The sequence below is a fragment of the Berghia stephanieae genome, chromosome 2, assembly GCF_034508935.2.
Source record: "Berghia stephanieae isolate SIO BIC M18660-M18661 chromosome 2, UCSD_Bste_1.3, whole genome shotgun sequence".
In the NCBI taxonomy this organism is placed as follows: Eukaryota; Metazoa; Mollusca; class Gastropoda; order Nudibranchia; family Aeolidiidae; genus Berghia; species Berghia stephanieae.
This window is the reverse complement of record NC_088361.1, coordinates 127,280,858-127,305,857: the sequence shown is the minus strand read 5'-3', so window position 1 is coordinate 127,305,857 and position 25,000 is coordinate 127,280,858. Positions and strand designations below refer to the sequence as shown.

Sequence of the window (25,000 nt, the reverse complement as noted above, 5' to 3'; positions counted from 1 at the left end):
TGATGACAATGACGAAGGTGGTCGTCGTAATAATAATAACATTGATAATAATAATAATGACAACAACAACAACAACAACAACAACAACAACAACAATAATAATAATAATAATAACAATAATAATAATAATAATAATAATAATAATAATAATAATAATAATAATAATAATAATAATAATGTAAGAGAGTTAGCTTATAGCAAGTGGGTTTAATGAGTTCACAGTGCTTGTATATCAGTTAAACTTGGTCATTATATTGAGTAGTCTAGGACAGTTTTACGTTCCAAAGTTAAAGAATTGGTCATTATATTGAGTACTAGAAAATTACTTTCTTTGATCGGTGTTACTTGGTTATTGGGGATAATAGCATCAAATTATAGTTGGAATTTATTATTTGGGCGTACAGATTATTTGGGCGTACTGAACTAACGTTTACCAAAAGTAATATTATATCATAAAAGGCGGGGTTTAACACCAATATGTAGGAATTGACGTTTCAGGTTTGATTATGATTTGGTCTTACTCTTAGGGGTTGGATTATAGACTGACAGGGAACTGTCAAAACTGCAAGGGGGCGTGGAAACAATGGAACTATGGGTAAAATTTTGATATGGATAAAAGAGGATGTTTCGAGGAAAACGGGAGGATTCAACTTGACCATGAGCTGCACACTTTAAACCTTTTGTGCTCACCATCATTTATTTGCTTTTACGGACTTAGAAATATTCCACGAACATTGAAAATGGTTACTTAGGCAAAATTGACTTTACATGTGGACTGATTTTACGGATTTGGAATTTATAAAACTGATTGAATTATGACCATGCTATTTGATTTGGATTTGGAATTTATCATGATTTGGATTTTGAATTTATCACAAACAAATAAAACTGTAAGAAATGAAACTTGGAATCTGGACTTTTATTTGAATGTCTTGATGTTGTGCATTCAATTATCATCACCGACCCCTGAACTCTTTCGTCATTATTAACATCTACAACACGACGCAAAGGATAATACTACCATCTATCAAAAACACCACTATACGATCACAAGCCATTACATATGTGTGCAACTACCCCACATTATGTATCTTTTTGGTGCCGTGACCAGGATTCTTATATATCTTTTTTTTGGAGCCATGGTACCAGGATGTAAAGATGTTATTATTCCGAACCATGGATACACAAGAAATGTGTATTGTTGCGGTGTTACTATCTATTGAAGTTTTTGTGAGACTCGAATTTTGAAGTGAAAATTGTGAACAGATAGGAAAATATTCTTATTTGGAAAAGAAAATGAATATCAATATTGAAGGTGAAGTAGTATAATTTTTTGTAATGAAATGTTGAAAAAAATTATTGAAATTATAGATGATTCCTAAAATTCTGATAAAAGACGGTATTTTAAAAAAAATTAAACGAAATAATATTGAAATTAAGAACCATAGATGGAACAAGAAAATATATTAAAAACTAAAAGCAATATATTATAGAACGGCAAAATAATAATAATAATAATAATAATAATAATAATAATAATAATAATAATAATAATCATAATAATAATAATAATAATAATAATAATAATAATAATAATAATAATAATAATAATAATAATAATAATATCATATTGATGCTATATGTATTTCAAATATTTAAAAAAGAGGAGAGGGAGAGATGAAGAAAAATTGCAGAATTTAAATGAATATTTTAGTGCGTTTTATTTTTCAAAATAAATGAAAATGCGTTTACTTACAATCAAGCGTTTCGGAATAATTCTTCGAATATTAATTTGTACCGTTAATGGCAATGTTTTGTTAATATCAGTAACAAAGATGTGTCGATTTTTATTTCAATTTTTGTATGTTACTGTTGGAATTACATAGACAGTTGGTCCATTATTTAATGTTGTTACGTTTTATTTTCTGTCAAAATGACTCAAGAAGACGATGGCAATAACAACACGTACATTATAAGTTTTGATAATTGAAAAATGTCTTATGGTATTTATTGTTATATTACAACATCATTGATTATATTTTTCTCCCGTCAATAGGGATGAATTGGTAGGTTGATATTGACTCTTTGAGATTCATGGGTTCATGACAAAGAGCAAAGTTTTATATCTGTTTGTTTTCTTGGTAATAAATGCGTGGTTAACGCAGCCAAGTAATCGACAACAGAGCTAATTATATATTTGTAATGAGAAATGGCGTTATAATAGATTACATGAGACATTTTGATTTTATCACCGAAAATTAAGTTGAGTCACTATGAGTCAATCGTTGTTTTGTTTTGTTTTGAAACGTGTTTCATCGTAATTTTTTGAAGGAATTATATTCTCATAATAACGGAATAACGGACTTTTGTTTGAAGTCGGAGAATTAAAAGCAGATAATATAAATACAATGGCGGGCGGAGTATCAATTATTATGAAAAACTGGTCTCTTGTAATGGGAGTTAAAATGTTATTACGGAAGAATAACAAAATATTGAAAATGCATTATGTCATGTGAGCTGATAATATTTGTGACACAAGTGGTTAACTTGTTAAGAATCAGCGAATTATAAGTAACCCATATGGTAAAATGCTGTAAATGCATAGTGGGTAAATAAGCGCAGTGATGTAAGACGCGGTAATTAAAGTGCACACGATTTAAATTACGAGACGCAGGAATGAGGCGTTCGGGAATATTTTATTTTGCTTTTGATTAAAGCGCATGGTTTAACATTATGAAATGATGCAGAAGGCGGAGAATTTTTATAAATACGATGCGCGTGGTTAAAGCGCACACAATTATCAATGCTATATTAAGAGGCGCGAGATAACGTCGCAATGAGTTATATGAATATTTTTATAAGCCGAGGGCAAAGGCGCGAAACATTGAATTTTTATTGACCAGAGTGTATATCGTTTCTGCGAATATTTTGATTATCATATTTTTCTCCTATCGATTTGCTGTTGTAATTGTAATCAATATTTACTGCGTGGTTTGAATTTAACATTTATATCATACAATGTGTAACTGAGTTGAAGAAGAAGTTATGTTCAATTGTCAAATCTTAACTGTGTAATCATTCGGCAATCAGTTGAAATGGTAGGAAGTGCTACGATAACATAAACAAAATCATATTTCATTAAATTAGGGATTGTCTAAGGGGAATAATTCGAGTTAATCAAAGGCAGAAGTAGTGTTTGCACTAAAACATGATACAGTCATCACGAAAGAGGACACTTGCAACCATCAGTCATAACGGGAACGCTGATGACAACGACAGAGGCAACTCAAACACAACCACAACATAAATTCAAAATCCAAATCATGATAAATTCCAAATCCAAATCAAATAGCATGGTCATAATTCAATCAGTTTTATAAATTCCAAATCCGTAAAATCAGTCCACATGTAAAGTCAATTTTGCCTAAGTAACCATTTTCAATGTTCGTGGAATATTTCTAAGTCCGTAAAAGCAAATAAATGATGGTGAGCACAAAAGGTTTAAAGTGTGCAGCTCATGGTCAAGTTGAATCCTCCCGTTTTCCTCGAAACATCCTCTTTTATCCCTATCAAAATTTTACCCATAGTTCCATTGTTTCCACGCCCCCTTGCAGTTTTGACAGTTCCCTGTCAGTCTATAATCCAACCCCTAAGAGTAAGACCAAATCATAATCAAACCTGAAACGTCAATTCCTACATATTGGTGTTAAACCCCGCCTTTTATGATATAATATTACTTTTGGTAAACGTTAGTTCAGTACGCCCAAATAATCTGTACGCCCAAATAATAAATTCCAACTATAATTTGATGCTATTATCCCCAATAACCAAGTAACACCGATCAAAGAAAGTAATTTTCTAGTACTCAATATAATGACCAATTCTTTAACTTTGGAACGTAAAACTGTCCTAGACTACTCAATATAATGACCAAGTTTAACTGATATACAAGCACTGTGAACTCATTAAACCCACTTGCTATAAGCTAACTCTCTTACATACGCCCCTTTCTTAGAATTTAAATTGACTTTAAAACAATTTCAATTCAAAAAAATTACAGTGAGAGATTAAATATATATGTAATGTCCAACTAAAATGTAATAAATAAATGTTAAAATGATAATACTTATACCAGTTAAATATTTAAAAACTTTAAACTTTAAATTCAAAAACACCAAAGTTGATTACAACATTCATATATATATATATCAATTATAGGTTTTATAGTATTACAACATTGATAAATTCACAAACATCAAATTTGATTACAACATCTAAATAGATATATATATATATATCGATTATAGATTTTTTTTCTTTCAAATTACAACATCAACAGTAAGGTATCTATCATTTAAAAGTGATTAAAATTTAAATTTACCAACACGAAAGTTGATTAAACATTTATATATTTATCGATTATACTTTTTAAGGCATTACAATATTGACAGTAAGATATCAAGTAATTAAAAGTTCAAAGACAAAATATCTTTTCACCTTAAATTCCATCTTCATAGCAATAAAAGTGTTTAATTCTCGTCATATCCCATCACACATAAATAGTATTGCGTGAAAAAGGATGGTTCAAATTCCATTTGTGATATACTCACGTTGTCTTATTCAATCTCAAATTGAACTCTTTACGACATGGGTGATAATCTCAGCTTCCATGTATGTCTACTCATTTACTGACATATCAAAACCAGTACCTTGTATATTCCCTTATATTGTATGATTCCATTTAAACAACATTATTACATTAATTCCTACTTATAATATGTGGTACAAATAATGTATTATAGACATCTAGATCCATATACGAAGGATTACATTTCAATTAGTAATAAAAAAATATTTAAAAATAAATCATAATAATAGCATTATCATCATTTTAAAATTCAAGTTGAAGTTATTATCATTCATTGTTCATTGTTGATGGTTCAATTTTTTAAGCTTTTTAAGTCATCAGGGTGTAGTTTACAACTACATTGATATCAAATTGTTCTTTGTGGTCATCCATCAGAGGTCACATTTCTCAGTAATCCGTTCGTTTTGAGAATGGTCATCCTGTAAAAATTGTCAGTAATTGTTAATGAAGTCATTGTATCCATTTAGAATGAGTTTTCATGTAATGAAAAAAATATATCAACTATAAGAGTTCAGGTGATTGTATCTAGTCTACGTGTTGCATTGTTGTGTGTGTTGTGGTCACTGAATAGCCCAAGTGTCATAAATTCACTTTAATTATTGTTAATTAATTAAAAACGTTTTCCTCTGTAAATGTCTTCGAATTATCACCATAATGTCTTCACATTCAAATATTTAGTGTTTAATAAATAATCAGACATTAGTCTGTCCGACTTGTTCACATCACATATTTAGTGTTTAGTAAATAATCAGTCATTAGTCTGTCCGACTTATTCATATTTAGTACAGTGTAAATAACTAAATAAGTAAAATCTAACACAGTATGTGATTGTGGGCTGTTACTAAAGTGACCAACTTTTGCAATTAGTGTGTTGTATTTGTTCGAGTCTTTTGAATTGGGACGAAAAAAGACTCTACAGGTAGCAAACGTATGCTTAACCTGTTGGAAGGAAGAATAGAATCTAGCCTTATATTATGCAACCGCTGAAAATGGTTACATTAAAACGTTGATTTCTTGGTCTTGTGACGTCGCTGTAATCCATTCATCTCCGGCATCTGGGTCGATTCTCCTCGTAGATATTTGTGGTTGTCTTGTGTAAACGTTGAATCTCATTGTAGATGAAATTGTAAAAATTCAAGATGAACTGTGTGCGAGATCTTGAATTTAAATGAAGTTTGACTTAACCAGCAAGTCAAAAGAACGTTGTGAACTCAGCCATGTGTTGACAAAGAGTTCGTGTGTAGTAGTCGACAGAGGTTGTGTGTTGTAATTGTCTGTGTTTGTTGATCGAGTTCTGATGAGGTGGCATGTGAGCACACACCAGGCAGATGATGTAATCTGTAGAGTACCGGTGGGTGATGTGAGTCCACACACCAGGTAGATGATGTAATCTTGCAGAGTTCCGGTGGGTGATGTGAGTCCACACACCAGGTAGAGGATGTAACAATAACGTAGTCTAGTAGTGTCCTTAGCGGACAACATGGCTGACACCTGTTGACATTGAGCTTCGGCTCAGTGGATAGTCTTATGTTTCTATTTATTCACTGTGTGGAATCTTTAATTTTTACCTGATGTGGACTAATCTTAATATTGGAACTTTTAACTTAAGATCTATTAAAAGTAACATTCGAAAGGAACAACTGTGTCAAGATTTAGAAAGTTATAAAATCGATGTGTTGTGTTTACAAGAGACGAAGATCCAAGATGGCGTCGACCAAACAATAAATGGTCACAGACTGCTGTGCTTTGCTTCCAGTTCACCTCACTATGGATGTGGATTTCTCATAAATAAAAACTGCAGGGATTTGACGAGTGACGAATGGAATGTTTCGGACAGAATATGTGTTCTTGAGCTTAAGTGTAAGATCAATTCAAGGAACCAGAATAACGATAATAAAGACGATCACGGTAAGAAGACGTTCACTATCTCAATCGTAAATGTTTACGCACCAACAAGTCAACGCGCAAAACAATACCCAGAGGAAACTGATAAACTTTACAAAGACCTAGACGATACACTGAACAAAATAGGAAACAAATCAATATTAATAATTGCTGGAGATTTTAATGCCAAAGTAGGAAAACGTCTCGACAGTGACACACTATGTTTAGGATCATACTCAAAAGGAAAACGTAACGATAACGGAGAAAAATTAGTCCAGTTCTGTGAACAGAGAAAACTTTTCATAACAAACAGTGCTTTCAACCACCCATCAAGACACCAGACAACATGGGTAGGACAAAGGAAAGACCAAACCCAAGACAAAATGATAACAATACACAACCAAATAGACTATATCATATGTCGACACCGCCATAAACACTACTCAACCAACTCGCGATCATACGGTGGTACACTGCTAACATCCGATCACAAACTTGTAAAAACGAATTTCAACATAAATGTGTACAGACAACGAAGACAGAAAGGTAAAACGGCAGTCAAAATAAACACGGCAAAAATAGTAAATGAGCGAGAATGTCGCATTCTTTACCAATATGAACTTAACTCAAGTCTATTTAAAATAAAGCAAAACAGCAATCCAAACAATGAATGGAAAGAGACGCAAGCGGCAATGAAATATGCGGGGAAGAAAGTGCAGGCTCTATTAATACAACTAAGAACAAACCAAATCGAACGCCTAACATCGCTATTAACGATCTATCGCGGCAACAAAAAGAACTTAGGATCAGGATACAAAACACGAAAGACTCGGAAGAAATAATAAACCTGAAAACGGAACGAAACAAAATACTGCATTCAATTCGATCACTTACAATAAAACACAGAAACGAGGAATTAGACAAAAAAGTGGAAGACATAGAAAAGTCCAAAAATAACGCATCGTCTATGTTCAAAGCGACGAAATCTCTGAACCGAAAACCATTCGAGAACCCAAAACTACAGGATAAATTTGGCAAACAGACAACAAATCCCAACGATATCCTTGACATTGTAACTGACCACTTCCAGCAGAAATTTCACAAACAAGTCTCACAAATATCGCCCTTCTCAGGAAACCCTAGAGACCTAAACAACCGCATCACAACAACTGAAGTTAGAAATAGCATAAAGTGCCTAAACAATAACAGATCCCCAGGCGAAGATGAAATTCCCGCTGAATTGCTGAAATGCGGTACACTCTCCCTGGATCTGAGCATTGCAAACATAATGAACAAAACATTCTCAACACACAAAGACTGGGACATAAACAGCGGTGTCCTAATTACAATACAAAAACCAGGAAAAACGAAAGGACCCGTAAACAACCTGCGCCCAATAACATTACTGAATACCATAAGAAAAACACTGTCAACTATTGTCCTCAACAGAATTAGACCGAAAATAGAAAAATACCTATCACATAGCCAAAGCGGGTTTCGCCAAGACCGAAGCACATCGGACGTTGTATGGACACATAAATGGTTGGCAGCAAAGGCACTCAAAGAAAACATATCCATAACAATAACCGGAATCGATATGTCCGCAGCCTTTGATACGATCGACAGAGGAAAACTTTTGGAGATATTAACAGAAATAGTAGACGAAGACGAGCTCCGAATAATCCGATTTCTCCTCAGCAACACAAAGATACAACCAAGGATATACGGGGCCACAAAACAGACGCAGTTCGAAAGTAACATCGGGACCCCCCAAGGAGATAGTCTGAGCCCGATTCTGTTCACAATATACTTAGAACACGCTCTGAAAGAAGTTCGAAAAGTCATTCCAAAACCAACGACTCATATTGAGAATGCAATCCCTAGAGAAATCGCCTATGCAGATGATGTCGATTTTATTGGATCAACACCAGCAAATATAGACATCATACAAAATACCCTCATGAAATATAACCTCCAAGTCAATGCCAATAAAACCGAATTTACAACAATATCGAGGAACAAAGAGGAATGGAAAAGAACAAAGAAAGTCGGCTCACTAATTGGAGACACCGAGGATGTACAAAGAAGAAAACAGCTATCAAACGCCGCACTCAGTAAACTCACCAATGTATGGATTAGAGGTGACAAAATAAAGAGAAAAACCAAACTGAAACTGTACCATGCTCTTGTAAAACCGGTACTTCTGTATAACTGCGGCACTTGGGCGTTGACAAAATCCGAAGAAGAACATCTGGATGCCTTCCATCGCACACAGCTAAGAAGGGTACTGGACATCAAATACCCCAAAAAGATCTCAAATGAATCACTCTATAAGATCACAAAAGAAAGACCAATCTCCCTTGACATTTTACAACAACGATGGCAACTTTTCGGTCACATACTACGCAGGGACAAAAACATACCAGCAAACCAAGCCATGTCGGGATACTTCCAAAAACACGGGAACCTTTTCAGAGGAAGACCGATCACAACACTCCCTGTGATCCTAAACAAAAACCTCACAACACTTGGACAAAGCATTAGTCTCATAACGGCAGGGGACCTTGAAAATCTGAGAACCCTAGCAGAGGACCGGCAATATTGGAGACACCTCACACAGGAAATACTGGAAACAGCCAAGGCGACCCGATCTTTCGGTCGAGACGCGAAAGGCATCTAAGTCAAGAAGTAAGTCAAGTAGTGTATGTAGTAGGGTCGAATAAGGTCAACAATATTTTCGTTATTTGAACGCAGGTTGTTGAATATCATACGATAATGAATCCAAGGAAATCGCTCATGTGGCGTTTTGCGATACTTTTTCCTGCATTGTCTTATATACATATATAGCCTTTATCTTTTACAATGATACTAAGACAGGCGTTATTATAATATTCAATGTTTATAAATTGTAGATATGGGTGCTGCACACTTGTATATTGACATAAGTTTAAATTTGAATACGATCACCACTGCATATGATGGAAGTAGTATTGTTCACAATTGGACATCATTTTTGTAAAAACAATCGTATCTTGAACGTTTATGTAATTATTGACATCGTACATCGTTGGGTATTGTTGTTGTAGAAGTAAATACAAGTAATCCAATTGTTCAATAAAGAATGTAAATATAAAAAGGTTCATGGAAGAAATCTGTGTTGATACAGATATTATTTTATGAATTCTGTCAAGTTTGTATAATATGAAAGGTACGATGTAATTGAGGTTGCTGTGTATTTGTAGTCTGTAGATTGTGTTGATTCTGGACGTATCAATGGCGTAGTCGAGATTGTTACTCCATTTTAATGTATTCGTGGATAGACCAAAGGGATTAGGACATTTTCCGACCTGACAGGGAAGTTTAAAGTTTTTAAATATTTAACTGGTATAAGTATTATCATTTTAACATTTATTTATTACATTTTAGTTGGACATTACATATATATTTAATCTCTCACTGTAATTTTTTTGAATTGAAATTGTTTTAAAGTCAATTTAAATTCTAAGAAAGGGGCGTATGTAAGAGAGTTAGCTTATAGCAAGTGGGTTTAATGAGTTCACAGTGCTTGTATATCAGTTAAACTTGGTCATTATATTGAGTAGTCTAGGACAGTTTTACGTTCCAAAGTTAAAGAATTGGTCATTATATTGAGTACTAGAAAATTACTTTCTTTGATCGGTGTTACTTGGTTATTGGGGATAATAGCATCAAATTATAGTTGGAATTTATTATTTGGGCGTACAGATTATTTGGGCGTACTGAACTAACGTTTACCAAAAGTAATATTATATCATAAAAGGCGGGGTTTAACACCAATATGTAGGAATTGACGTTTCAGGTTTGATTATGATTTGGTCTTACTCTTAGGGGTTGGATTATAGACTGACAGGGAACTGTCAAAACTGCAAGGGGGCGTGGAAACAATGGAACTATGGGTAAAATTTTGATAGGGATAAAAGAGGATGTTTCGAGGAAAACGGGAGGATTCAACTTGACCATGAGCTGCACACTTTAAACCTTTTGTGCTCACCATCATTTATTTGCTTTTACGGACTTAGAAATATTCCACGAACATTGAAAATGGTTACTTAGGCAAAATTGACTTTACATGTGGACTGATTTTACGGATTTGGAATTTATAAAACTGATTGAATTATGACCATGCTATTTGATTTGGATTTGGAATTTATCATGATTTGGATTTTGAATTTATCACAAACAAATAAAACTGTAAGAAATGAAACTTGGAATCTGGACTTTTATTTGAATGTCTTGATGTTGTGCATTCAATTATCATCACCGACCCCTGAACTCTTTCGTCATTATTAACATCTACAACACGACGCAAAGGATAATACTACCATCTATCAAAAACACCACTATACGATCACAAGCCATTACATATGTGTGCAACTACCCCACAATAATATTATTATTATTATTATTATTATTATTATTATTATTATTATTATTATTATTAATAATAATAATAATAATAATAATAATAATAATGATAATAATAATAATAATAATTATAAATGATGATGATGATGATGATGATGATGGTAATAATAATAATAATTATATTAATAATAATAATAATGATGATGATGATGATGATGATGATGATGATGATGATGATAATAATAATCATAACAATAATAATAAAAATAATGAAGGAGTAATCACCCGGAAAGTATCCGCTCTAAAGACTTTCCCCAACAAATCCTAACGAAATCTGAAATTTACATGCAGACACAGTATTGAAAGACGGCGGTATGCGTGTACCCATTTAATAATATTACCAATGCATTTCCATTTGTACTTGTAAATGTGTTGATGTTCATACTCATACCATGAACCAAAGTGTTTGAGCATTGTTTACCTCACATGAATTGCCTTTTACTTGGACAATAAAGATTATTATTATTATTATTATTATTATTATTATTATTATTATTATTATTATTATTATCATTATTATTATTATTATTATTATCATTATCATTATTATTATTATTTTATTATTATTATTATTATTATTATTATTATTATTATTATTATTATTATTATTATTATTATTATTATTTTGGCGCTTACTTTTTCAAATGCCATTAATAGTGGAATGGTGAAACGGCATGGTGAATAAAAAACTTGAGTTGTTTCTCACATTCGTGAAAAAAGTTTATTTATCTTTAAATATCCAAGAAATTGGTCTCTTGGAATTTGAGCCCGACTACATGAAGACCGTATAATATGACGCGAGTCTATTGCAATGTGCTTTCCGCCAGGTCAAACAGACCCACCTTCCGCTTACTGATGGTGTGTAAAAATGTCTTTCGGGAGGGCAACTGAATCATGTCGCGCTTTGATTCAAAGAATCTAATGTTACACCTTTGGTGCACTCATTAGCAGGTCTGATAGCCGAACGCAATTATGGCCCTGTTTTAACATGACTGTAATGGACAGTACTTTGCGTTTGTTTGAGAGTATTTCCATTACAAGAATGAGCCCAAAGCAATTTGGGTTATCAAACACACGTGGGTTTACATCGCATCTACACATTGGTATTAGAAAGCAACAAACTTTTAAAACAATTCCCATCGCCACTAATTTCTTTCTAAAATTTTCGGATTTATTTTTTTGACCGACACGAAATTCCAGATCAATTTTTCTTTCATCATTTATTCGATTTTTCATCATCCTTCAAGAGTTTGTCATGAAACTGGCCCCGACGCTGAAATAAGCGGTATTTAATGGAATCGATAACAATGAATGGTAAGTGCTATACATCACCCGTATTCCATCCGGGTACAATGACAATGGGGCAATCCAATCAGTGTTGTTGTCCTCCATTTAACCCCCCCCCCCCCCATACAGATTACAGTAGTCTATGCCCCCCCCCCCCCGCCTCTTCTTTCGATTCCTAACCCCCCCCCCCACCCCCCAGCCCCACTTCCCTAGCATAAACCGATAACCCGATCAGGCATGCATCCCATCACGTCGTCACATAATTTCAATAAAATCTCTTAGAACGATACTCTGCTTATTGACAATAACTGGCAAATGGAAGCGCCGTGGTTTGCTGAGTTTTAGGAGTTTATCCTTCGCTCCCGATACTGTTAAATCATTTTAGTGCATGAAAATGTAAGGTTCTACTTAAAAATTTAAATTACAATGCAATAAAAATTAGAATAACTAGAAATACATTAGTAGTTTGTGCATTAAGTTTGTAAACGAACCATATGAATAATTTTGCCATGATGACGATGATGATGATGATGATGATGATGATGATATTAATTGGAAACGACGCACAGTATATTGTCATGAACACAGGATGATTATGATGATAATTCCACCATGCGACTTGCTTACTTTTATTATATCCACCGTAGGGTTAAAAAAACAAAACAAACAAAAACAAACAAACAGAAGTTGATTGATCGACTTGACAGCTCTTATCTGTTTCGCTAGTATCTACATAAGTTTAAAATTGTGAGGGAAAAAAGCAAAAGCAAATGCTAAACACACTTTCTATCCAAAATAAAGCAACAGACGAATAAATAAAATAAAATAAAAAAAAATATATTGTACTATGAAAATAGACAAACAAATGGAAAACAATATTTAAAAAATCACAGATCATGTCATAGACGAAGCTGCTTATTCATCTCATCATTTTTTTTTGAGCCGATAAAAAATAAATAAAAGCATGACACAAGAGCTTCTAATCACTTGTTTGTTTGTTTTGTGTTGTTCATTCATGAGTCAGATTTACTCCCTTTATCTTTATCTCTATTCTAATCACGTGCATACTTTTAAGCTCAAGTGCTATGTTTGTTTAACGGATGTCGGTCACCTAGTGACTTCTTATATAGTACTCTCAGTAGACAATGCGGTCACCACATGCGCAAGATTTTCTCTGAAGGTTTTTCGATATTTGCACGGATTAAAAAAAAAAATTCATTGTTCATATTCCGTTAACACTAGCGCAGTCAAATAAGTTTCCCATTGCTACATGACTTTTTTTTATATGTTAGTGGCCTGCATTTGTCTTTATAATTCACATTTTAAAAACCTTAATTTATCCGTATTTTCGTTCATATGATATCGATTAGATTTATATCAAATCAATGCGAATATTTTTAATGATAATATTAAGGGAACCAGTAAGGGTTAAACACTTTGCGAAACACTTTCTATTAAAGTTGATCAGTAAGAGCAAAAAGAGAACCAGAAGTACAATCACTACGTAATAACTGCTCAAGTGTCAACTGGAAAAAAAACATACGCGCAAGTGTCTACTGATACGTGAAGAATATAGATATAATGAAGTTGACGTCACCCGGGTCTTTGTTATTTATTTATTTTTTTTTGCCATCCGAGTTTTTCTCACTATAACTTTTTTTTTCCAGACTATGCACATTTAAGGTTACACATAATTTTGTGTGTTGGTTCGTTATATTTCCGGATGGCAATGTTGTGAGCTTCTTAGCCAAGCGCATACTATCTATACTGCGAAAGTGTTATCCATGCCCTAGAAAAAATACTTGGCAAGTGAATATTCGTGTGACCTAGTTCTAACGTCATCCTGCGGAAGGAGAATGCTCCACACCCAACAATAACATTCAATCGGTTAAAGGAGAACTTTTATGTGATCGAATTGTGTCCCAATAATTCGACTAATACCTATTGTACTCTACTGACGCCGTGGTGAGAGCGAGTCGAAATGCCTGGCCACAGACACAAACACACAAATACGCACACACAGACACACGCGCGCGCGCGTAAACACTCACACGCGGTGAAAAACACAAAGTTGTACTCATGTAAACACAACATCACCAAATCATCCTTTATCGCCTCGCGTGAGAGTGAAGATGATGTTGTGTTTTTTTGAAGTCAACGTAAAAGTCAACATTAATTTAAATTTCCCCAAGTAATTCTCGGTGCATTGCATCGCGGTCAATATTTCTCTTTTTTCTTTTTGTGCACGCAATCGGACATAACACACAAGATTCTAAAATCAAAATATTGGATGCTTTGTGTTGACTATTTTTTCTCTGCTCATTGAAAGGATATTTATCATTCATTACATGCTTCGTGTATTCAAAATTGTAATCAATAATCCATGACAGATCCATAATTCTGACAAAATAACTCTTGTGATTTCACGAAGTTCCAATTACCTTGTCATAATATACAAATCAACTGGACTATATTTGATATTAACATATAGATAACTAAAGGCTATTTCATTCCGTAAACCTACAATGCAGACACATCTATGCAAGTAAGTATAATTGGGCAGTTTAACTATTGATGCTATGCGTTTAGATAAGATATTCACAACATCAGCTAGCCGGATATAACGCAACAACACAAAACTGTGTGCTGGACGTTTTTGGCTGATTGATATAATTTAGTGAAAAGTTCAACAATAATAAAGAGCTGAGTGACGTCAATTTCGTTTCTTCTATACAGGACCCACCGCCACATTATACGGTAATAAGTCGGGTGACGAAAGCGAGTGTCATACCACTAGACCACATAGCCGCAGATCATTACTAATGATCAGTCTATGTCCTGTCCCATCAATACTTTGCTATTCAAATTAGCGTTGCCATCCCCTCTCTCATCTCTCATACTCGTGTTAAGTGTTTTATTCATCGTGTTTTTTTTTTTAACAAAGAGAAAACTCGTAACGTCCATATCATGTCTTCATTCATTAAATTAAAGTTTCCATTTAATTTGACAAATGATATTCATTTCAATACCATACCAAAACATAATCCACGGCTCATTTTTCTGACAATGAATTAATGATACTACTACTACTACTACTACTACTACTACTACTACTACTACTACTACTACTACTACTACTACTACTACTACTACTACTACTACAACAACAACAACTACTACTACTACTACTACTACTACTACTACTACTACTACTACTACTACTACTAGTTTCCATTTAATTTGACAAATGATGTTCATTTCAATACCATACCAAAACATAATCCACGGCTCATTTTTCTGTCAATGAATTAATGATACTACTACTACTACTACTACTACTACTACTACTACTACTACTACTACTACTACTACTACTACTACTACTACTACTACTAATACTGCTAATAATAATAATAATAATAATAATAATAATAATAATAATAATAATAATAATAATAATAATAATAATAATAACAATAACAACAACAACAATAATAATAGTGATAATTAATAATAAAAATAATTCCAGTTCCGGTTTCAATAAATCATTTTTCCTTAAATTCAGAAAAAAACAAACAATTAATCAAAATGGTCATTTTTGCGGAGCGGCACTGCGACTACATTGGTCTAATTCTTTATTATAAAATACATACACAAACACACACAGACATACGCACAAATGCACGTACGCATGTGCATGAAAGAAATAAGTCTTTTATATAGATATATGTATAATTAAAGTTGTCTAATTAAGTACGACCAATGACATATTCGCACGCAATAACTTCTCCAGCCAATTACAAGACAATCATCATAAAATACGAGTGCTTTGAAAATCGTGAAATTTTCACCTTTAACTTCAATTCACAATTGTTGATGAGAGACAAATGAGAACAGATTAATATTGGCAACAGGGATAAACGTGCTGCACTATATAGGCTGGTTGCTGTGACCCTTGAATGAATGCGTTCAAGTCATTAAGTCTCTAATTATTTCTATAGATGCACATTTTACTCTCTTCGACTAGAGATAGCCGTAACAAGGAAAAGACTCAGCCTTTATAGAGACAATTTTATCATAAATAATAATAATAATAAAATAATAATGAAGATGATGATGATGATGATGATGATGATAATAATAATAATAATAATAGTAATAATAATAATAATAATAATAATAATAATAATAATAGTAATAATAATAATAATAATAATAATAATAATAATAATAATAATAATAATAATAATAATAATAATAATAATAATAATAATAATAATAATTGTAATTTCATGTCAAGTGATAGTTGAGTCGACCCTTGTACATGCAGGGATAAGGCTCTTTCGCAAAGAACTAAAACATCTCATAAATGATTGTCTCCTTAAGGTTCCAACTTAACGTTACACTGTCATGATTCTATGTGCCGTTCACGACTTGACGAAGTGCACACCATTATGGAGCTAAGACCAGGCTTGTACATTAAAGCGCAATATCCATCGACCTATTAAATAATTTTTTCTCCAGGGCACACAAGATATTTTTAAAAACCCAACAAAAAACAATATTTAAATAACAAATAACAAACATACAACAAAAAACAAAAAAAACAAAAAACAAAACAAAAACAACAATGACAAAAAACAAAAACAAACCTCGACCAAAAACCTGAAATTGGCAAATTTCCCAAACCAATAGATATAGAGACAAGCCGGTGTTTTTAGCACTCCTCCATATCAACATTAAACAGCCATGTTCTCGTTGATACGATATAATTTGCTGGGAAGTAAAAAAAAATATCTTAATATTCAGACCTTGTGTCAGATATCCCAGGAAATGAGCTTAATCTAAGCCATACCTGCAACGTTTAAATCTAATCATCTTGGCAAAGTAGCGTTGTTTAAACAGTTTGATCCTTTTGTTTATCTTTTTTATTTTTATTTTTTAATGTAAGAAATTTCAATTCCCCTCATTAAACTCCGCCCCCCCCCCCCAAAAAAAAAAAAACCCAAAAAAACAAAACAACAAACAACCCAACCCCCCCCCCCCAAAAAAAAACAAAACAAAAACAAAACATTAACAAAAACAAAAACAAAACAAAAACAACAACAAAAACAAACTAACAAAACAAAAACAATACAAGCAAAAAATAAAAAAAACAACAACAAGAAAACAGACAATGTAGTTTTACACTTAGCTAAAATATTTTAAAGCTCTGCTCTTAGTAATTCTAATAATATCAACATCCTTGTTACAACTGATCTGTCAGGGCGGCATACAGAGTATGATAATATTATAAGTTTGTGGTAGGCATTGGTCATGGTAAATCTATGGGAATACGCTATACAACTGTTCATATTTATATAGATATTTATAATCCATAATCACAGCACGCAAGTTAAGGCAAAATATTTCACTTCACACCGCCTTTGGAAGAGCTAAAAGGGACAATAACTATAAGACGTTTGCCTTTCCATAAACCTTTACAGTTTGATATAAAAAGCTACCGTTAAGATCATACGTCACAGAGCAAGGATTAATAACTATATTCACTGATAGAGAGACTTCATTGAAATTTAATTTTAAAAAATAAATGATTATATATATATATATATATATATATATATATATGTATATATATATATCTATATATATATATCTATATATATATATATATATATATATATATATATATATATATATAAAACTGCTTATCTGATGAATGGAGAGGAGGAAGATATTATAAGCTCACAATTTTAATGGAGACATTAAAGTCCACTGTTTTCTGGAAAATATAACAACACAAAACAAATGAAAATAAAACAAAGTGCAAAACGATTTAACTAAGGCGTCCTAAAAATTACAGTTGATATCAGCAGATATTAATGCTATGCGTTTAGGTAAAATAGTCATAGCATCCGTCGAGGGATAATAATAAAACGTCCCAACACAGAAAACTATGTGTAACATTTAACATTTATAACTAAAAAATCGAGGTGCCGAACCGTCGTTTATTTTGTGTTGTTCATTCATGAGTCAGATTTACTCCCTTTATCTTAATCTCCATTAACATTTATAGTCTGATTGATGTAATTTAGTGAAAACACATAGTTAAAATAGCTGTTAAAAAACAAAAACAAAGAGCTTTGTGACGTTAAATTCGTTCCTTCGATATGCAAATCTTCAGCTTGGCTTTGAGTTGTTTTATATTTAACCGCGTAAGTATAAATCTCGACTTAATGAAATGAATTATCAGGACGCCGTATTTTAAAAAAAATCCCATTCAGGACAGTCTCGATTCCGAATTCCCAAGTCTCTATTTAGAACAATCTAAAAACAACACTCAGAAAAAAATGCAATTGCAGAACTCAGACAGCATGGCCATTAAACGGTAATTGCTCGACACAAAACGTTGTTTACCAAGCTATAGTTACACACTCACAAGACACAAAACAAGAAACATACATCGGTCTCAATGCTCATTTAAATTTAAATGTTATTATGAGTTTTCCAAAATGACTTAGGTCTAGTAGGTGCAGCTATGAGGTCTAGTGGTATGACACTCGCTTTCGGATCAGAAGGTCCTGGTTGATTCCTTGGAAAAGGCTCATTCTCTCACCGTACGCAGGTGTAAAATAAGTACCTGGTCGTTAACAGCTTTGTTCAGTCCGACCAAAAACAAAAATGTAATATCGCCAAACAGGCGTCTCGTCCTGCATGCTAAGTGTTGCTGTTGACCTGGGACCCGTTGTTTAGCGCTTTGAGACTTCGAGTGGATATTGGGCTGTATAAAAACTCATTTATTTTTAGTATTGAAGTATTTTTGTAGTGAACGTTACGAAAACGAGCTTTTGACACAGCCTCTTTTACATTCTTCATCAATTGCTCCATGACATGTGCAATTTGTCCGTCGTATTCCCATTTAGACATTAAATTTTGCGACAGGTTGATATCATTTCTTGCCAGGGCATTTATATTCGTTTTCTCTCTGTATATTCTAATATGGTCAAGTTAAGATTTACAACCGGATTTGCTCCCTTTGTCTTTATGTTTAAGAAATGCATTTTTTTAGTATCGTATGGCAGAGTTCAGAAAAGATATTGTGTATGCTCATTTTCCAATAATATAAGAAATTGGGATAACCTACCCTATATCATAATATGACTCAAAGTGCTGCTTGTACCTTATCAAGAGTTTAACCACTTCATAGTTCCACCTTGGAGTGTATTGTTTGAAAGCATAAATATATAATATTTGATATAATATGTCCTATACGTTAACATACCTAGCCTTACAGGCTTTTTCATCTTTTTGATTAGAAAAAGAATAAAATGTAATCAACTACATATTTTAGAGGAAAAACAATGTATGTTATCAACATTCTCCATTGTACTAGAACTGCCCCCCCCCCCCCCTTATACATACAGATTACTACTGATGTTAGCACATTCTATTCTCAAAGCTTACACTTTCCACATATTTAGTCAGAGTTACTTTTGCAAATAAATACCTACTTAAAACTCCTCGCCCAAGAGTCTATTACGGGAAAATAACCAGAAATTGGCATTTAGAAATGCTGGCATTCAATTGCAATTGCTGCTAGCATAATGATAGGGACTGCCGCCAAGTAAGATGAATATCACATGTGTAACAATCATCAATTACTGATAGATTTTAATAGCTTTCCAGCTGAAAAATAAGATTGTCATAGAAAAACTGTATGTATGTATGTATGTATGTATGTATGTATGTATGTATGTATGTATGTATGTATGTATGTATGTATGTATGTATGTATGTATGTATGTATGTATGTATATATGTATGTATGTATGTATGTATGTATGTATGTATGTATGTATGTATGTATGTATGTATGTATGAATGTATGTATCTATCGATCTCTCTCTCTCTCTCTCTCTCTCTCTCTCTCTATATATATATATATATATATATATATATATATATATATATATATATAATCTGTCTATCCTTACTTATTTCAAATACATCCTCCATCCCCGCAACTCCCATAACGTCAGTCAGTCCTAAAAACCATATCAAAATTCTTCCGACTCCACTTTCTACTCTTAGTCTATTTCAATATCTTGTAAGAATGGTCATTACAATTGGTAATGAACCCACGGAGACATAGATTGTAGGTTTCGTCGACTAGAATCGAGATATTTCTTGATTTCTTTGCCTCCCCAATCACTTTGGGAAATCAGGGACAGCAAGAAAATTAGTCCTTTAGAGGGAAAAAAATCGGTACTGGAGTTCATCTCGGTTTCTCTGGCGTTAAACGGGCAATAGCAATTGCTTGTTATCTTTTGGACAGTACACATATAACTCTCTGCCAGGTCTACCAAATCTGGCTACTTAACCACTGCCAGCAGGGGGATCAATAAAGATTGGACTTCATAATATAGATGTCGCTGTACCTGTCCCTTTGGTCGTAAAACGAGTGCTCTATCAATTGAGCAATGGGAATCCCCTCCCTCGTTTGCTAGACTGCGAGAAAGGTTTTCTGTACACTAGTAATGCCACATACTCGCCAGACAACGTCAAGACGATCATTTAAAACAATGAAAGACTCTGTACCGTTTTCGAAAGAAACTATATTTTTTTTTAATAAACAAAACTGCACATAGTCTAATTCGAAGCACGGTCTTCATAAGTCTTCATTTCATTGACCCGTAGCAATCCAGTAAGAATTTGGTAATCGCTTAATACAGAAAATTCTTTTATCTAGACTTGCAATTACGAGTTAAAAATATGAAAAGCTGTGCAAAAGTGCCATACGAATAACAGATGACCATGAGAAATAAAACGGAAATTAATATAATAATAAGAGAAAAAAAAGGAGGGAGGGCGCAAAACAAACAAACAAACAAACAAACAATAAAAAAACCTCAATAATAATAATAAATCAAAACAATTTTTAAAAAACAACAACAAACGAACAAGTTAGAGACATCTTTGCAGCAAATTATCCTTCAAAATCTAGTTAAAGGACGTATTATTAATTTAATTTAAAGTCAATTTTACAGGTGGATAGAATGACAGAAAAATTACTTTCAGATTAAGTGAGATTCCAGGAAGCTGAAAGGCGTCCCAGTTTCTCCCTGACTAATCATTCATTGTTGGAATAGTGAAAAATAGATCCTCGATGGAATATTCAATTTGTAAACGCATTTTAAAGTCACTCTCATTAGTAGTAAATTAAATCGCCACAAAATATGAAATAAAGGCAACGAAACACAAAGTAGTACACATTACATAAATAGAGGAAGAGTAATGAGAAAGAAGAAGAAGAAGAAGAAAAAGAAGAAGAAGAAGAAGAAGAAGAAGAAGAAGAAGAAGAAGAAGAAGAAGAAGAAGAAGAAGAAAAAGAAGAAGAAGAAGCAAAGAATGAAAGAAAGGAGGAATGACAGAAATGAAGAAAGAATTGTAAGACACCATAATAATCCATGATAACCACAAATTGACTAGACATAATTATCTCTCCCCTCGCTGCAACAAATGGAAAAGAAGAACAAGAGCAAAATCTAAATCAACAAAAATGAAAACAAAGAGGTCAATTGGAGCTAACTGACCAAAGATTTCCCCCCAAAAGGCCTGGAGCCAATAGAGGCATTAGCCACCCTGTACTGCCCTTGGATCTTTGTAATCGACACGGTACTTAGGTTAGATTGAGACATGGAATGAGATTATGGACAATGGTCGGAATGAGGTTGATGGATATAGATGTAAGTAATATGGTTAGCCACTGATTTTTACACTGAAAATGAATGGCTGCCAGGCGAGTGACCGAGGGAAAAAAAAAATAATGATGCTATGCGCTTAGTTTAAATAATCACAACGTTCGCCAGCCGGATGTAAAGTACAACACACATGTTTACAGTCTGATTGATACACTTTAAATATAAATATAAAAATGGCTGGCTAAAAACAATAACAAAGAGCTGAGTGAAGTCAACTCCGGTCCTCCTATACAATACCGTGTAACCAATGTGGTGGGACAACAGTCTTACATCCGTCCTGCAATCAGAAGACCTGAGTTCGAGAAAAACCTATTTATTTTTGGTGTGGGAGGGAGGGAGGGTGATGCTTTTCTTGTATAATGTTGATTCTTACTTTGCTTGGTACAAGATCATGATTAGGTTCCCAGATTCAGAATTCAGAAATATAACGAAAAAAAGGAGGCTACAATATGGAAGATGATGTATAGTAAATATAGTAGATATGGATAAAACATTGAAGAGATGACTTTTAAAATCTGCTAAGCTATAAGTCATATCCATATATATATATATATATATATATATATATATATATATATATATATATATATATATATATATATATATATACGTGTGTGTGTGTGTGTAATTATATATATCACTCTCAAGCAATATCCGGTTTCGTGTAACCAATGAGGTGTGGCAGTCGCACGTCCGCCCTGCAATCAGAGTACCTGAGTTCTGATCCAAATTCGATAAAGAGCGATTTAATTTTGGTTTGGGAGGGAGGATGATGCTTTTCCTGCATAATTTTAATTCTTATTTGTTTGGCACTGGATCATGAGTTACTTTCCAGATTTCAGATTTTAACAATCTTTGGCACAGGAATTCATTCGAAAAAATATAATGAAAAAAGTAGGCTACAATATTGAAAGATGATGGCTCAATCTCGTAAATTATACAAGACTTCATGTTGGGAGATTAGAGTTGGATAAAACATTGAGGAAGTAACTTTCCATACCTGCCAAGTCACATCCAGATTTAAAAAAAATTACTCTGAAGCAATGTATTAAACACCTTCGAATCAAACAAAAATTTAACTTAAAAAAAACTCAGGCGTTTATTCTATGAAGCAGACAAGATAAGTATTTTCCACTTCAAGCCACTAAATAGATGACAAAAATAGAATTTTTCTCTGAATGATAAAAATGTGACATAGCAGGTTTTGGGTGTGGGAGGGAGGGTGACGATTTTCACCTCCTCAATTATATCTGCCTAAAAAAAACCCAACAAAAACAAATAATTACTCTTTTATACAGTGCTATATCTACTAAAAGTGCTCAAAGCGCTTTACAGTGGGTTCATGACCAATATTTAACATGTAGGACGGGACATGGCGCCTGTTAGGCGATAATACATTTTTTCGGACATAGACAGCGCTGTTAACGGCCATGTACTCATTTTACACCTGAGTACGGTGAGAGAATGTGAGTAAAAAGTCTTTTCCAAGGACCAACTATGCGCCGAGCGAGGCGTGAACCCAGGACCTTCCGATCCGAAAGCGAGTGTCATACCACAAGACCACATAGCCGCACAACGATTCATCTGTTATCATAAATCACAAGAGATAACAAAAGAGAAAACAAAGAAATGCTAAATCAAGGTTCGGCAGTCTAATTGGCCCCTACAGTCAACATCCCATTGTGATTCTCCTTAGTATCTCATCACAGCCCAATAAAGTAAATAACCCTTCATTATCAATCATGAGTTTACTTTGTATGTGGCGATTTGGTAGGAGTTACTTACTCAAAGAATACAAAACAAGTAATGCTTAACCAAATGAATAAAGTATTTTGTATGATGTTGGTTGGGGAGGAGGCAGCTGAGAGCAAGAGATAAATCAATATATATATATATATATATATATATATATATATATATATATATATATATATATAGAATACAAATACACATGGGGGAATAAGCCCACAGAAACGAACGTCTCGGCCATATAATGTGAGTGACAATTTGTATTCTATATTAGCTCTAACCATCATTATCGAGCACTTTAGTACCTACGAGTACCCACCAACACTCATATATATATATATATATATATATATATATATATATATATATATATATATATATATATATGAAGGGTACACAGAAGTAAAGAATGAGACAAGCATTGCGGGGGGGGGGGGGGGGGGGTTGTGGCTGGAGGAGAGCTTGGAGACAGGCTGGAAAGAAAAGGAAAAGGAAAAGCGAAGGAGAAGAGAATCGATATGAGAAGGAAAATATTTTTTTTATTTTAAAAACCGAAGACAGGAAAAAGATAATGATAATTGAAGGAAAATCCAAAATAATTTATCATCCGAGGTGGAAAAACCGCTTGAAATCAATTAATGGTTTGGATTATAAAAATTAAATGGAGCTGAACAGGAAAGGACAAAACGATAACGTGGCACAGACGTAGACAGTGAGCAGGAACAAAAATAGTCTATAATTTATGGGGAAAAGATGGCAGAATCTGAGATATCAAAACATCATCGATGAAATCTGATGACGGGAAGTGTGGAGACAACCAAAACGATGGGCATAATGATACATTATACGAGAACTTCAGCAAACTGGAGTGCCCCTGGCATTGGGGCAAAGAAGATGGCTAGATGGAATTCCCTATTGTACGGCTTGAAATTTAATAAAATAAGACAGGTTTTTAGACGTAAACAACATTATGATGTGAGGCTTGAATGTAAACAATGTTATTTTTGTATGGGTAAAGTAAAACCAAGGACGCAAATAATAGCACGGTGCCGGAGATCGTCGGGTTTTATTTCTACGGCACTGATTAACTTGTCGGGTGCGTTAGAATGTGTAACATGAAGTTTGACGATGAAGATATACTCTACTGGAACTGTGACTTGAACAATGGGCGAAATTAATGAGAAAGAAAGGTATTAGTAAAGTGTCA

General features: G+C 33.4%; 2 protein-coding genes across 2 annotated transcripts in view; one reads left to right on the top strand and one right to left on the bottom strand.

Moving 5' to 3' along the window:
* Positions 1–25,000, bottom strand: part of LOC144966558 (UPF0415 protein C7orf25 homolog) — a 209,039-nt gene that overhangs the window by 94,467 nt on the left and 89,572 nt on the right. The gene's annotated exons all lie outside the window — the stretch shown is intronic.
* Positions 14,257–25,000, top strand: part of LOC144966557 (uncharacterized) — an 86,468-nt gene continuing 75,724 nt past the window's right edge. The window contains exon 1 of the mRNA XM_078903220.1: positions 14,257–14,828. The gene's annotated coding sequence lies outside the window, so the exon portion shown is untranslated. The remainder of the gene's footprint in view (positions 14,829–25,000) is intronic.